This window comes from Nannobrachium achirus (genome assembly GCF_963921795.1).
Source record: "Nannobrachium achirus genome assembly, chromosome: 5".
NCBI classification, from domain to species: Eukaryota; Metazoa; Chordata; class Actinopteri; order Myctophiformes; family Myctophidae; genus Nannobrachium; species Nannobrachium achirus.
This window is the reverse complement of record NC_137814.1, coordinates 57,430,234-57,442,757: the sequence shown is the minus strand read 5'-3', so window position 1 is coordinate 57,442,757 and position 12,524 is coordinate 57,430,234.

The window sequence follows — 12,524 nt, the reverse complement described above, 5'->3', positions numbered from 1 at the left end:
GGCCAGTTATGGAAGGCCAATCTCTCTCTCTCTCTCTCTCTCTCTCTCTCTCTCTCTCTCTCTCTCTCTCTCTCTCTCTCTCTCTCTCTCTCTCATTATACTGATAATGAACATAGTGAACTCTGTACCCTGCGAAGGTTTATTGTTTATTGTCTGCCCTATTTTACATTTCAAGCACTATGAGCACTCTTTCTATACAAGAACAGCGACATTATTTCCTTGTGCATTCAAAGTACATACAGTATGGGGGAAAGAAAATAGAATTATACCAGATAACTATTTTTCAACAATCTGTTTTGAAAGTTTACGTTTTTTATTAATACTCTAAATCTGCGTAACTAACTAGCAACTAAAGCTGTCATATTACTGTGGTGAAGTAAAAAGTATTGCCTACCAGATAGTGGAGTAGAAAGTACTGTAGTGAAATTTGAAAATATTCAAGTAAAGTAAATGTACCGTACCCCACAAATTGTACTTTACACTTCTGTGACTTTCCACCACTGTGTGACAGACAGTTTTGCAGTATGTTAGTAGGCCTATACAGTAGCTAGATAGAACACCAGATAATTGGTATATTTGCCACAACAATGGTTCTCTAACCTTTAAAATGCAACCAAATGGTTTACCAAATGGAACACTCTCACAGTTACAAACACTGAGAGTCCTGTAAAGGCCACTTTTAACCGCACAGATTCGGCGACGATTCGGCGGCGGAAAGCGTCTGTTGCCGAACGGGAGCTCATCGGTAGGTTTTCGGCAGCGGGTCGGGAGCGTTATCGACGGAGAACTGGAAAACTGGACTTGCTCAGTTTTGTAGAGTCGCCCCTGGACGTCGGTGAATTTTAGCGAGTTGTAATGGACCATTAGTTTGCTACTGCTGCAGCAAAACCAAGCCTAAATAAGCCAGATACATTTTCCCGTTGCATATTTTAACTAAATAGCATATTCACAATCTCAACTCTCAATTTCCTATACTAATCAACTCCAAGGCAACGCTAGTAATAGTGATGTGTGTTGTTTTGGTGTGAGGAGAAAAAATCACCGGACAGGAAGCATCTCCGCTTCTGCTCCTCGGTTGCCAGATTCTGTGAGTTAAACAAGCGACCAGGTCTATGAAAACAAAGCCTAAAGGAGCGTCCAGTTTCACCTATTGAGCTCTATTACATTAGCTGTTTTCTAAAAGAATGTTGAAAGCAAGGCCAAATAAGCAACTACAATTCAGAAACATGCCCAAACAAAAGTAACCCACAACTAGCAACATTATAGGAAAACAGGATCAAAGTCGCTTGTAACGAGCCGATATGGCAACACAGTGCGCATGCGCAAAACAGTACAGTAATTACAGTCGGCATACAGTCGGCTGGAAAATTCAATGTGCTTAGTTTTTTGCAGTTCTTTGCAGTTCTTTGCAGTCTGTGAACAGTTTGAACAAGTCTCCTGTAGTATTTTCGGTGTGGAGGCACCTTACCCCACTTTGAGAAAACCGTTATGCTATATTATATCTATGGGTACTGATGTTTGTTTATGATTTGTGGGTATCGTTGCTATTTTTTTTTTATTTCAAAATGATTCTTATATGAGAGCTCTAGTGTTGCGCAAGATAGACATTGACGGTTATAGGAGCGAATCGATGGAGTATGGGTTCACCGCCCACACTGTCAAGAAAACTTTATGTATAGACTTTAAAACATCAATATTTTCACAGGTTCAGAGTGCAATGTGCTTTCATCCAGCAAACAAGGGTATCAGAACATCAAATATGTGTTATCAGTTATCAGAACCAGTATAGTGACATTACAAAAAACGTTTAAATGAAATCAAATTCCGCAGCCAACCTTGTCCATCTCAGATGTGTCATCTCTTTCTATGCTGTTTAGCTTCCTTATTTCTACCTTTAGTTTTGCCTGCTTGTTTGTCATATTCCCTGTGTTTGAATCTGTACATATTCAACAATAATAAAAAAAAAATACCAAACAGAAGATATTTTTGTTCTATCGGTGAAACTGAAAACTCTTGTGAATAAAGTCTTATGGTCAAGTAATCGTGACTCGTCAGTTTGCTTCTTCTGCACCACATTTTGTCAACTTAATTACGTGATGTTCATGTCTGGGTAAAGCTGTGTGCGTGGACTGTGGAGGATCTAACTGATATGAGAACTGTCAACACTTCCCACTCACACACTCAGCACACACACACACACACACACACACACACACACACACACACGCACGCACGTATGCACGCACACACACACGCACATACAGGAACAAAGACTACCTCACAACACCGTCTCATCATCATGCGAGCGCGCACACACAGGCAGGCAGCCACGCATGCATGTACACACAAAACACATGAAATACATTTCCGTATGCGTCGCACATGCTCTTGCATGTGCACACTCTTTCCCATGCATTTAGTTGATCCAAACACAGTCACACGCACGCACGCGTCAGTCTGAATCAGGCACGTGCACATATAGACATCAAAGGGGGCTTGAGCCCCTGCCCTTTTAATCTGTCTATAAAAAGTGCCCTCTCCAGACCATGAATGCAGTTTTTGCCAGACCCAGGGGGTCGGCCTACATAAGGCTTTGTCGGTCTGTCGGTCTGTCTGTCGGTCGGTCCCTCTTTTCCTCAGTGTGCCTGTGTTTGCCTCTGACTGCTCATCTGCCCCTCCCTTCCCTTGCTCGGCTGATTGCCTTGAGTGCCGTCACCTGTACGGGACCAGCTGAGTTGAGTTGGCTGACGAGCTGCTGAGACTATAAATTCCTGTGTGTTCATGTGTTAGTTCAGTGCTGCAAAACATTTGCCCCACAGCCATACTAGTGAAAACAGCCCATCTACAAGCTCACAAACATTTCCAGCTGCTCAGCCCAGGGCCGGATCTCCCCATAGGCAAGGGGGGGCATTGCCCCCCTAAATGCCCTGTCTGCCCCACCAAACAAGATGGCATGAAAAAATAAAAATATATATATTTCGTTTTTTTTTTTTTATATATATTATGCTACAGCTGTCGCACCACCAAAACCAACGCCATTTCATTATATATACATTTTAAAAACTCCGATCGCCAATGCCATCTCTCTCCCTCTCTGCACCTCAAAAGAAGTAAAACAAATAATAATGTTCCAGCCAGGCCAGCAGCTCCGCCCCCGATATGCGTTGAATGCGTAGGAGGGAACAGCAGTCAGTCTCGTCTCGACCTTAATATTATAACAACTCTATGGTCTCGACAGACAAGTACACGCACCACTTCTGGTTGCCAACTAACTTCAGTTTTATCCAGCGCATTAAGGAACTAATCGAGAGAAGGAACAGTTTGTTTTTTAGTTGTGCTTGCAGCTTGTTTCACTTTAACTTCTGTTCTCTTTCTCTGGCTCTTTCGGTCAATATGCGTCGATTTCTGGTTTCTAAACCTCGCGACGCGAGTAGCACTGCTGCTACGGCTAACGGCTCCAGTCAGTCCAGAGGCAGGCTCCGAGCCGTCGTCGACTCGGGGTACAGCTGCTCCTCGACCCGACCCAAACCCTAACCCCCAATTGAGTTCCACAAGCACGGCAACAAGCTGAAAGCGTCGCCGTTCGCAACGCAGCAGCGGCCGCCGACAACAGCACACAGGGAGCAGGAGGTAGAGCTGCTGCTCCTCGACCCGACCCAAACCCTAACCCCCAATTGAGTTCCACAAGCACGGCAACACAAGCTGAAAGCTTCGCCGTACACGACGCAGCAGTGGCCGCTGCTAACAGCACTGGCTTAAGCACAACAGCACCATCACAGCCCGCTAATCTTGTGTTTCCAAAACGTCATTTTGGCAAGACAGCACGCGCATTCAGCCCGGGCTGGTACCGTGGAGGAAGACCATGGCTGGAATATTCAGTGAAGCTAGATGCGTGCTTTTGTTTTCCTTGTCGCAAATTTGGAGGAAATATAATGTCATTGTCTGTCTAGTGTCATGTCTGTCTGTCTGTCTGTCTGTCTGTCTGTCTGTCTATCTATCTAGTGTCATATCAGTGTATCAATCTATCCATCCAGTATCATATCTATCATCCATCTAGTGTCATCTCAGTGTCTCAATCTATCCAGTATCATATCTATCATCCATCTAGTCTCATATCAGTGTATCAATCTATATCTATCAGTTTATAGTATCATTTGCATTCATCTTTGTCAATCACATCAGTTTATATAGCTATCACACCAGTAACATGTCTGTCTTTTGTCATCACATTATTTATCATTTCTTTAACCTTTTGTTGTTTTTTTTGAGCGGTGGTCACAACGCTCCTATACGTGGCCGTGTGTGTGGGTCTGTCTGTCTCCGTCCGTGTCTGTATGTAGCCTAAACTTCGGCGCGTAACTAGTGCCGCACCATTTACGCCACTCGCGCAATATATACATCAAAATGTGCGGCTCGGCCGGGAATGGTGTGCTATTACCTTTCGTTCCGATCCGCCTTACCATGCCGACGTAATCGGCAAAAAACGACGCGTAATTGTCCCCATTGACTTATAATGGGACAATGCAAGAAATCACTTTCAAGTATTTTTCTCTCGTAAACCATTGGAGCTACAGTTTCAAACCTCGGAGAGGAGATTCATAATGATTTTAAGAATGAATCGAAAAATAATTACATCACTCGGCCTCATGGTGGCGCTATAACGGCCTACTTTACGTTTTGCCCCGTAACTCTTGAACCGTAGATCGGAAAATTAAAATTCTTTTTTCCCTGGATTCCTTGGGTCAAGACGCATCTCCCCATATAGGCCACGCCCATTTGCGCCAGGATCCGCCATCTTGAATTTTCTCCAAAACACACTTTTTGCTCCTTTTCCTACATATTTTCTTCAAATGTCACAAAAATCGGTACACATGATCTATGAGGTGGGTAAACCACCGCTCAGTTCACACGGGTGTGATTTTCTTTTTTTTTTTACTTTTTTGTGTATTTTATTTCTTAAGTTCTGTGACTTGTACTGTACACAGCATGGTGTGTCATTGGTATAAGTGTGCCAAAATGCATAGGTTTTTATGCATTTCTGGTGTTATGACCCCCTAAAAAGGTTGCCCCCCTGGCATTTCCTCTCGCCCCACCTACTACTAGAGCTTACATCCGGCCCTGGCTCAGCCTATAAAATCCTGTGTGTTCATGTGTTAGTTCAGTGCCATACTAGTCAAAACAGCCGATCTACAAGCTCACTACGCTTTGTTGCTGAGACTATAAAATCCTGTGTGTTCATGTGTTAGTTCAGTGCCATACTAGTGAAAACAGCCGATCTACAAGCTCACTACGCTTTGTTGCTGAGACTATAAAATCCTGTGTGTTCATGTGTTAGTTCAGTGCCATACTAGTTTTCATTGCGGGTCTGGCACAACCAGGTGACCTGGTCTAGTTACTATGGTGAAAGAAATGCAAATGCCTCCTTTCCATGCCATACCTGAAGGCAGCATTCAAGAGAATTGCCTTGTCCAAACTCTTCCTGAACTTGAATGCAGCATCTTATTTTGAAAGAATTGCCCTCTCTGTGTAGAAATCCACACCACATCTCCAGTATTGCCTTTTTTATGCTTAGTTTAGTGTGTTACGAAGTACCGAAAATAGCCGACCTCCAAGCTCACAACGCATCGCGCTGGAGCTTGGAGTTCGGCTATTTTCAATAGCTTCACCAAAAGGCCCTTTTAGAGATTTTAGCCCCTGCCTCTCTAACATTCTCTTCACGTCGGGGGCGGCATAGCTCAGGGGTAGAGAAACCGTTATTAGAGCACGAAGGGTTCCCGAAGGGTTCCCAGTTCGAATCCGGGCTCCCCCTGAGTTAATGTCGAAGAGTCCTTAAGCAAGACTATGAACCCCTAATTGCTCCCGGTGAGTAGGTTGGTGCCTTGCATGGTTTCCTCCACCACCGGTGTATGAATGTGTGTGTGAATGGGTGAATGTAATGCACAATCTATGTAAAGCGCTCTGGATAAAAGTGCTATATAAATGCACCATTTACCATTTACGTCCCTGGTCTGAATCCTCGACTCCTCGTATATGTCCAAAACCGTCACTTTTCAGGAGAGAAGGTGTGTTTTCTGATAGATACCCAGACAGTTATTATTTATGTAGTCACAAGCTCTGTTCTTAATACGTTTCATTGATTATAAAACCCACAGCAAACACTTCAAATTTTACGTTCAAATTGTTTAAATAGCTCATCTTCAATTTCATATTGCTTTCCCCAGCTAACTCATTCCACTGTTTTTATAATTCTTTATTCCTTAGTCTTCGTGTTTTCTTCCCCCAATAAAGATGTTTTAAAGCGCTAGAGAAGCGCAATATAAATCCAAGATATTATTATTGCTTACAGCTTTTTCTTTCTTTTTTTCTATACTTTTGATGACACTTTTGCAAGATAAAATCGAGGGCTTGGGGCAAAAAGGGCGTAAGTGACATTCTCAAATATTTTACAGGACAGCTTTCCATTGATTGTAATACTTTACAGTAATTTAAAATATATTCATTGAAGCCTAATCTGTATTAAGTATAGATTGCTTAAACCTATAGCTTTCAATTAAATAATTACAATCAATGGAAAGCTGTCCTGTAAAATATTTGAGAATGTCACTTACGCCCTTTTTGCGCCAAGCCCTCGAAATTGGGAATAAAATTACAAGGGGAAAAAAATGGAGACATAACCTGGGTCTTTGCCCGACAGCGACATAGTGTGTGTGTGTGTGTGTGTGTGTGTGTGTGTGTGTGTGTGTGTGTGTGTGTGTGTGTGTGTGTGTGTGTGTGTGTGTGTGTGTGCCTGTATACACATTTTAATCACTCCCACAGTGATATAAATTATAATGAATTCCTGGAAAGCTGCCACACAGCAGATGGGAGATGGAAATCTAACAGATATTCTTACAGGTATTTTATCTCTTGTCAATTAAAGTTTGGGTGTAATCTAATAACGGAAATCAAATGGCCAGATTAATGTATTCTATTGCCTGTGCTGTGTCTCTGTCTCCCTCTCCGCTTTCCTGTCTGTCTGTCCTACACTGTCTCCCTCAGCTGTCCTACTGTCTGTCTCTCCTACATTCTCTCTCAGCTTTCCTACTGTCTGTATCTCCTGTCTCCCTCTCATATGTCCAGGGTTGGGCAGAATCTAGTTACTATATATTACTGTAATATTATTACTTTACCCATTAACGAGTAGTGTAAGGGATTACTCTGCCAAAACAGTAACCATATTACTTTAAAAGAAAAAATAGAATATATTACATATAACTTTGTATTACTTTTTTGTTGGCTTTCTTTTTAAAACATGTTGTTTAAAAGGTCAAAAGGGATTGCTGCTATATATAGCCATTTTGTCTGACTGATTATTATGATTATTATTCAAAAATAAATTGGATTCAGTTCTAAAAGGAGCTGGCTAAACAGACTGTGTTGTTGTACACCTCTTCCTTTTTTTGCTGTATAATATGAGCCAGATTTGGGGATTTTGAGGTTTGAGTTTTGGTTTGCTCCGGAAACTCTCAGAAATGTGCCCTTTCATGACTTTTCCTTAACATAAAAGCCAAGCCTTGTTTATTTTTATTTTTTTTACCATTTTAGTCATTTTGTAAATATGAGATAAACCTTTTCGAGTGTTTCCTGAGCAATCTAATTCCATTTCTAAATCTCAAAAAAGGTCAAAATGACCTGTTCAGTCATGCGTGTGTCAAGGAGTAATATGTAACTAGAAAAATATTGTTCCTTCGAAACAATTGTGGGCTCGCTTCAAGCCAGAAAACAATGGCTATAAAAGCACAAAACGTCAAGATCGCAGGCAGTGCTCTCTTTGACGTTACTGACGTCAAAGATTGGTCCATTTTGTTCCAAAAATGTGTTGTGCAAAAGTTGACCCGCTGGTGGCGCTATAACAGGCCAATGTGAGAAGGTTGGTATCTGTTCCTTGACCTATTGGGAATGTGCTTGCAAGATTTCACGCACATCCCAGGCTGTGTTCATGATTTGAGGTGTTTTTGGCTTTGGCCACTTTATCGCTGCTTGCAGCTATATTTATTATTATTATTTTATAATTTTTTTGTGTGCACTTCATAGGCATGTTAGATAAAGGTCCTTAGATTGCGTGTAGAATGTTTCATGCAAATTGCAAAAAAAATCCTAGAATAAAAACGGGTTTAAGCGTTTTACAAACTGCTCAAAATTATATAGCGCCCCCCTTTGGCCATTTGGGGTAAGATTGGTTTCAGTGATATTTGAACTAACCCTCTACACTATTTTGTCATGAAAATGTGACTTTGCATGTATGTTTTAGAGGCAGAAGAATAATTTGCATAAAAATGCAATATTGTTTGAATTATTTAAAAAAGCATGTTTCAATGTTAAAGAAATCCGATCTGACAGATCTTTAGATATCGGTCCAAAGTTCACGTAAAAAAAGTTTTGTGCACGTGACGCGAAAATTCCAGAATAAAAGCGGGTTTACGCGTTTTACAAACTGCTCAAAATGGCGGAAAATTGAAGGGCGGAGCTTACTTAACAACGACACAGATGTCTTCCGCTTGAGTCAAAGCACGCGTGTAACAAGTTGCATGTCTTCGAACGAAACGAGTCATGACTTATGCCCGTTTGAAGTTTGAATTTTCAGACACTTCGTATAGCGCCCCCCTTTGGCCGATTGGAATAAAATTGGTTTCAGTGATACTTTGACTAACCCTCCACATCTTTGCCAAATGCCATGAACGTGTAACTTTGCATGTATGATTTAGAGGCCGAATAATAATTTGCATAAAACCGCAATATTGATTGAATTATTAAAAAATTATATTTCACTGTAAAAAAAATCTGGTTGATCAATCTGACCGTATTGGTCCAAAGTTCATGTGAAAAAAGTTTTGTGCACTTGACGCGAAAATCCCAGGAGGAGATAGATTTTTACTGTTTTTCATATAATTCCGAATTGTGGGAGACCTAAAGGTCAGAGGTCAAAAGTTAGAGGGTAAAAGTTGTTCGGCATGAGGAGACGCATACGTGTATACAGGTTTCATGGCTGTAACTAAAACACAGCATGAGCTATACCTGTTCAAAGTTCGCACTTTCGAAGGCTTCCTACAGCGCCACCATTTGGCTGATTGCTATAAAAAATAATAGCACACTTCGCCACTGTAAACTGAACACATTGATGTTTTTATTTTCATTTTCTCACTAAGTATGTAGGAGTAGAAAGGAACCGAAGTTTTGAGGAGAAGTTGATATAGTATAGTATAGTATAGTATAGTATAGAAATAATGACAATATCTAAAGTGTGCTCGCCTTATAGGCGAGCCCACAATAAGTAACATACCGGTATTACTCTCCTGCCTAATATTGCCCAACACTGCATGCATATGTCTATCCCATGTGTCTCCCCAGGGGCTTCACAGGGGGGGGGGGGGGGGGGTCCCTGGAACTAAATATTTTGAGATGGGGGTCCGTGGCCAAATACATATAATTTTTGGTGTTCTTCACATGAAAAGGGTTGAGCACCACTGACATTTCAAAAAAACCCTAGAAGGATTCAAAGACACAAATTTTCATGATTTTTCAAAAATAGCAGATCTACAAGCTCGCAGCGCGGCACTGTGAGTTTGTATATCTGCTATTTTTCAATAGTTAAAGCACAAACTGTGAGTGAATCCTTGTACCCAGGGCCCAGAATTTGGTGCGACACCCCTGTGTCTCCCAAACAGCTTTTCTACTTCCTGTCTCTCCTCTTAGCTCTCCTACTGTCTGTCTCAACGTCTTTCACAGTGGAAAGATAACACAGACGGGTCCACTGTGACAGATGAGACGGTCTGACTGCGGCAGAGGTGCTTATATTGTTTGATATATTTAACCTATTTAGAACGGGTACACATTTTGTGTATCATTATTTTATGCTTTAGCTATTGAAAAATAGCAGACATACAAGCTCACAGCGTGGCACCGAGTGCCGCGCTGCGAGCTTGTAGATCTGCTATTTTTGAAAAATCGTGAAAATTAGAATTTTGACCCGATTCTATAAGTGTCTTTTGAATCCTTAAAGGTTTTTTTGAAAAACCTATGTTTCTATATCAGCAATCTGGCCAGCCATCGTCAAAGAAAAGGTCCTTTTCACTTAACTGGAGCTCAGTTAGTCTGTTCTTGAGAGACTACTGTGTCAGTGGTTCTCAAACCTTTTCATGTGAAGGACCCCCAAAATGATATGTATTTGGTCACGGACCCGCATCTCAAAATATCTAGTTCCAGGGACCACCCCAGAAGCAAAATTTGAGTTACAAACGTTCGCTTTGAAAATACATATAGTCAAAGATTTGCACACATTTTCACGACTTTTTCAAAAAATAGCAGATCTACAAGCTCGCAGCGCGGCACTCGGTGCTGCGCTGTGAGCTTGTATATCTGCTATTTTTCACTGGTTAAAGCATTCAATAATTTTAGACCTAAATGGGTTAATCATTTCCAGGTAGCTTGAATCATTCGCAGCCATCTTCATATTATTTGTTATATGCCAGACAGCGAGCGGCCCAACGTTGCCATCCGGTCCAGCTGCGATTAGATGCATGCAGGCTGCTGTCTGGGTGGATGAATGGTTTATGCAGGCTGCTTATCCAAGCGACACACAAACCACTCGCTGTTGATTTGTGGAGAGAACGCTCTCTCAGGTGCATGAGCCAGTGGAGTTTAGCTTCAGTGTCGAAATCGATGCATTGAAGACATACCTTCACTAACATTCAACTGTAAAATTACAGTAAATTACATACATCTTGTTGTTGCTGTATTTTTAATTACAGTATATAACTGTAAATTAAGTGTGGTTGTAATATAACAGCATAGTTTCTTTTTTACAATTACAGTATTTAATTGTAAATTAAGTGTGGGTTTATAGTAATTTAACAGCAGTGTATTGAAATACAGTATAATACAATATAATAACTGTAGGTTTTATTACAGTATATTCCAGCATGTTAGTTTTCACAATAAAAGCCAATACAATCTCATTTACAATTTCACATTCAATTCTTGATATAGGCCCACCAATAATTCACAAAACACTCATATAGGAAGAAATCGATGCGCTGGACAGTAACAACTGTGTCCACATTTGGCCGGGTGGAAGGCCATGGAGCCATGGCGCCTGCCTTGACCCAGACGCTAGAGACGGAGCGGATGCTGAAGGTGGGCTCCAGGCTCACGGGCGTCGGAGAGTTGATCCTGGACACGGACGGGGTCCTGAAGCTGCGTCCTCCGGCGGACGGCCAGAGTGGATGTTCACACGCTGCGAGCAGTGCAGGAGAACCAGGCGTTCGCCTTGATGTTGATGGCCGCTGTGTTGGCCGTGGCCGCCGGGAGCGGGATCCTGCTCCTTGGGCTGGGATGAATTGCGTAGCTCGCAATACGTGGCCCACGATAACGATGATAACACTATATCATAGATATATTACAAGAGATTTATTTCATCAACAATATATCACAAACTATTTTGCTACTCACCAAAACACAGTTATCTGTGGCGTAGTCTCGCGTGGCCAGACTGTTGACTCCGCTATTTGGAAATGCTCCCGTCATACAGTCTGGAATAACGTAAGAAGAATGGTGAGTATCCGGTTAAAGTGGAAGTGAAGCCTCCTCCCCACTTCCGTTTCGTTTTTAACATCTCGCACATTTATCCTAATATAAATAAAAATCATTTAAGCATATTTAGCTCTGCTTAGCAGAAATGTCATTTTTTAATATATTTTCATGAACGGAAATGCTTCCATTGCTCGCAGTTCAGGAGGTGTAGTTCCAGACTCTATATAGCAGAATAGTTGTCTGGCTACGTGAGACTATCTGTGGCGAGTTGAAAGCTTACTCTACTTGGTGGACGCACCCTGGGCCCTCCACCACATCATAGATGTCTGACATCATAGACCACACAAGACTGACACAGTATGTCCATATATGGGCATTCCAATGGCTTAATATTGATGACATCAGGGGTCTCCATATATGGGCATGAAAGGGACAAAGGACGGAATTAATTTGCAAGTGTGACTTGTGTCACGGCAACTACATAACACTTGCAATTTCCCAGTGTTGCATCTTTCTAGCTGTATTTAGTGGCCAAGCCTGAAAGGCTTGAGCCAGTATTGTATTTGTACTTGTTCTTCTTCTTCCGTTGTTTTGCTAATAATCACTCTGTTATCTCGATGGTGCAGTCGCTGTTTATGAAACTTGGCAATATGGTAGACGGCTGTGTCAAGTATCAGACACAAAACCCACATCCATTGATTGGCCACTGGGTGACTGATGGGTTTTAGATTAATTCCCTAGAAAGTAAACCATTTCCAGAAGATTTGTCCACCCAGAGTAAAATCACAGTTAGAGCCCAAGACCAAGAAAGAGGCAGCACACCAATAAGTCCGTTTGAAATAATTGTATTAACAGGATAGTTCAGAAGTTCAACGTACAGTAAGGCAAGTCGATAGTTCACCCATAGTTGCTTTCTGCCCTAATAGACAGTTGACATGATTTTATATAGTTACTGT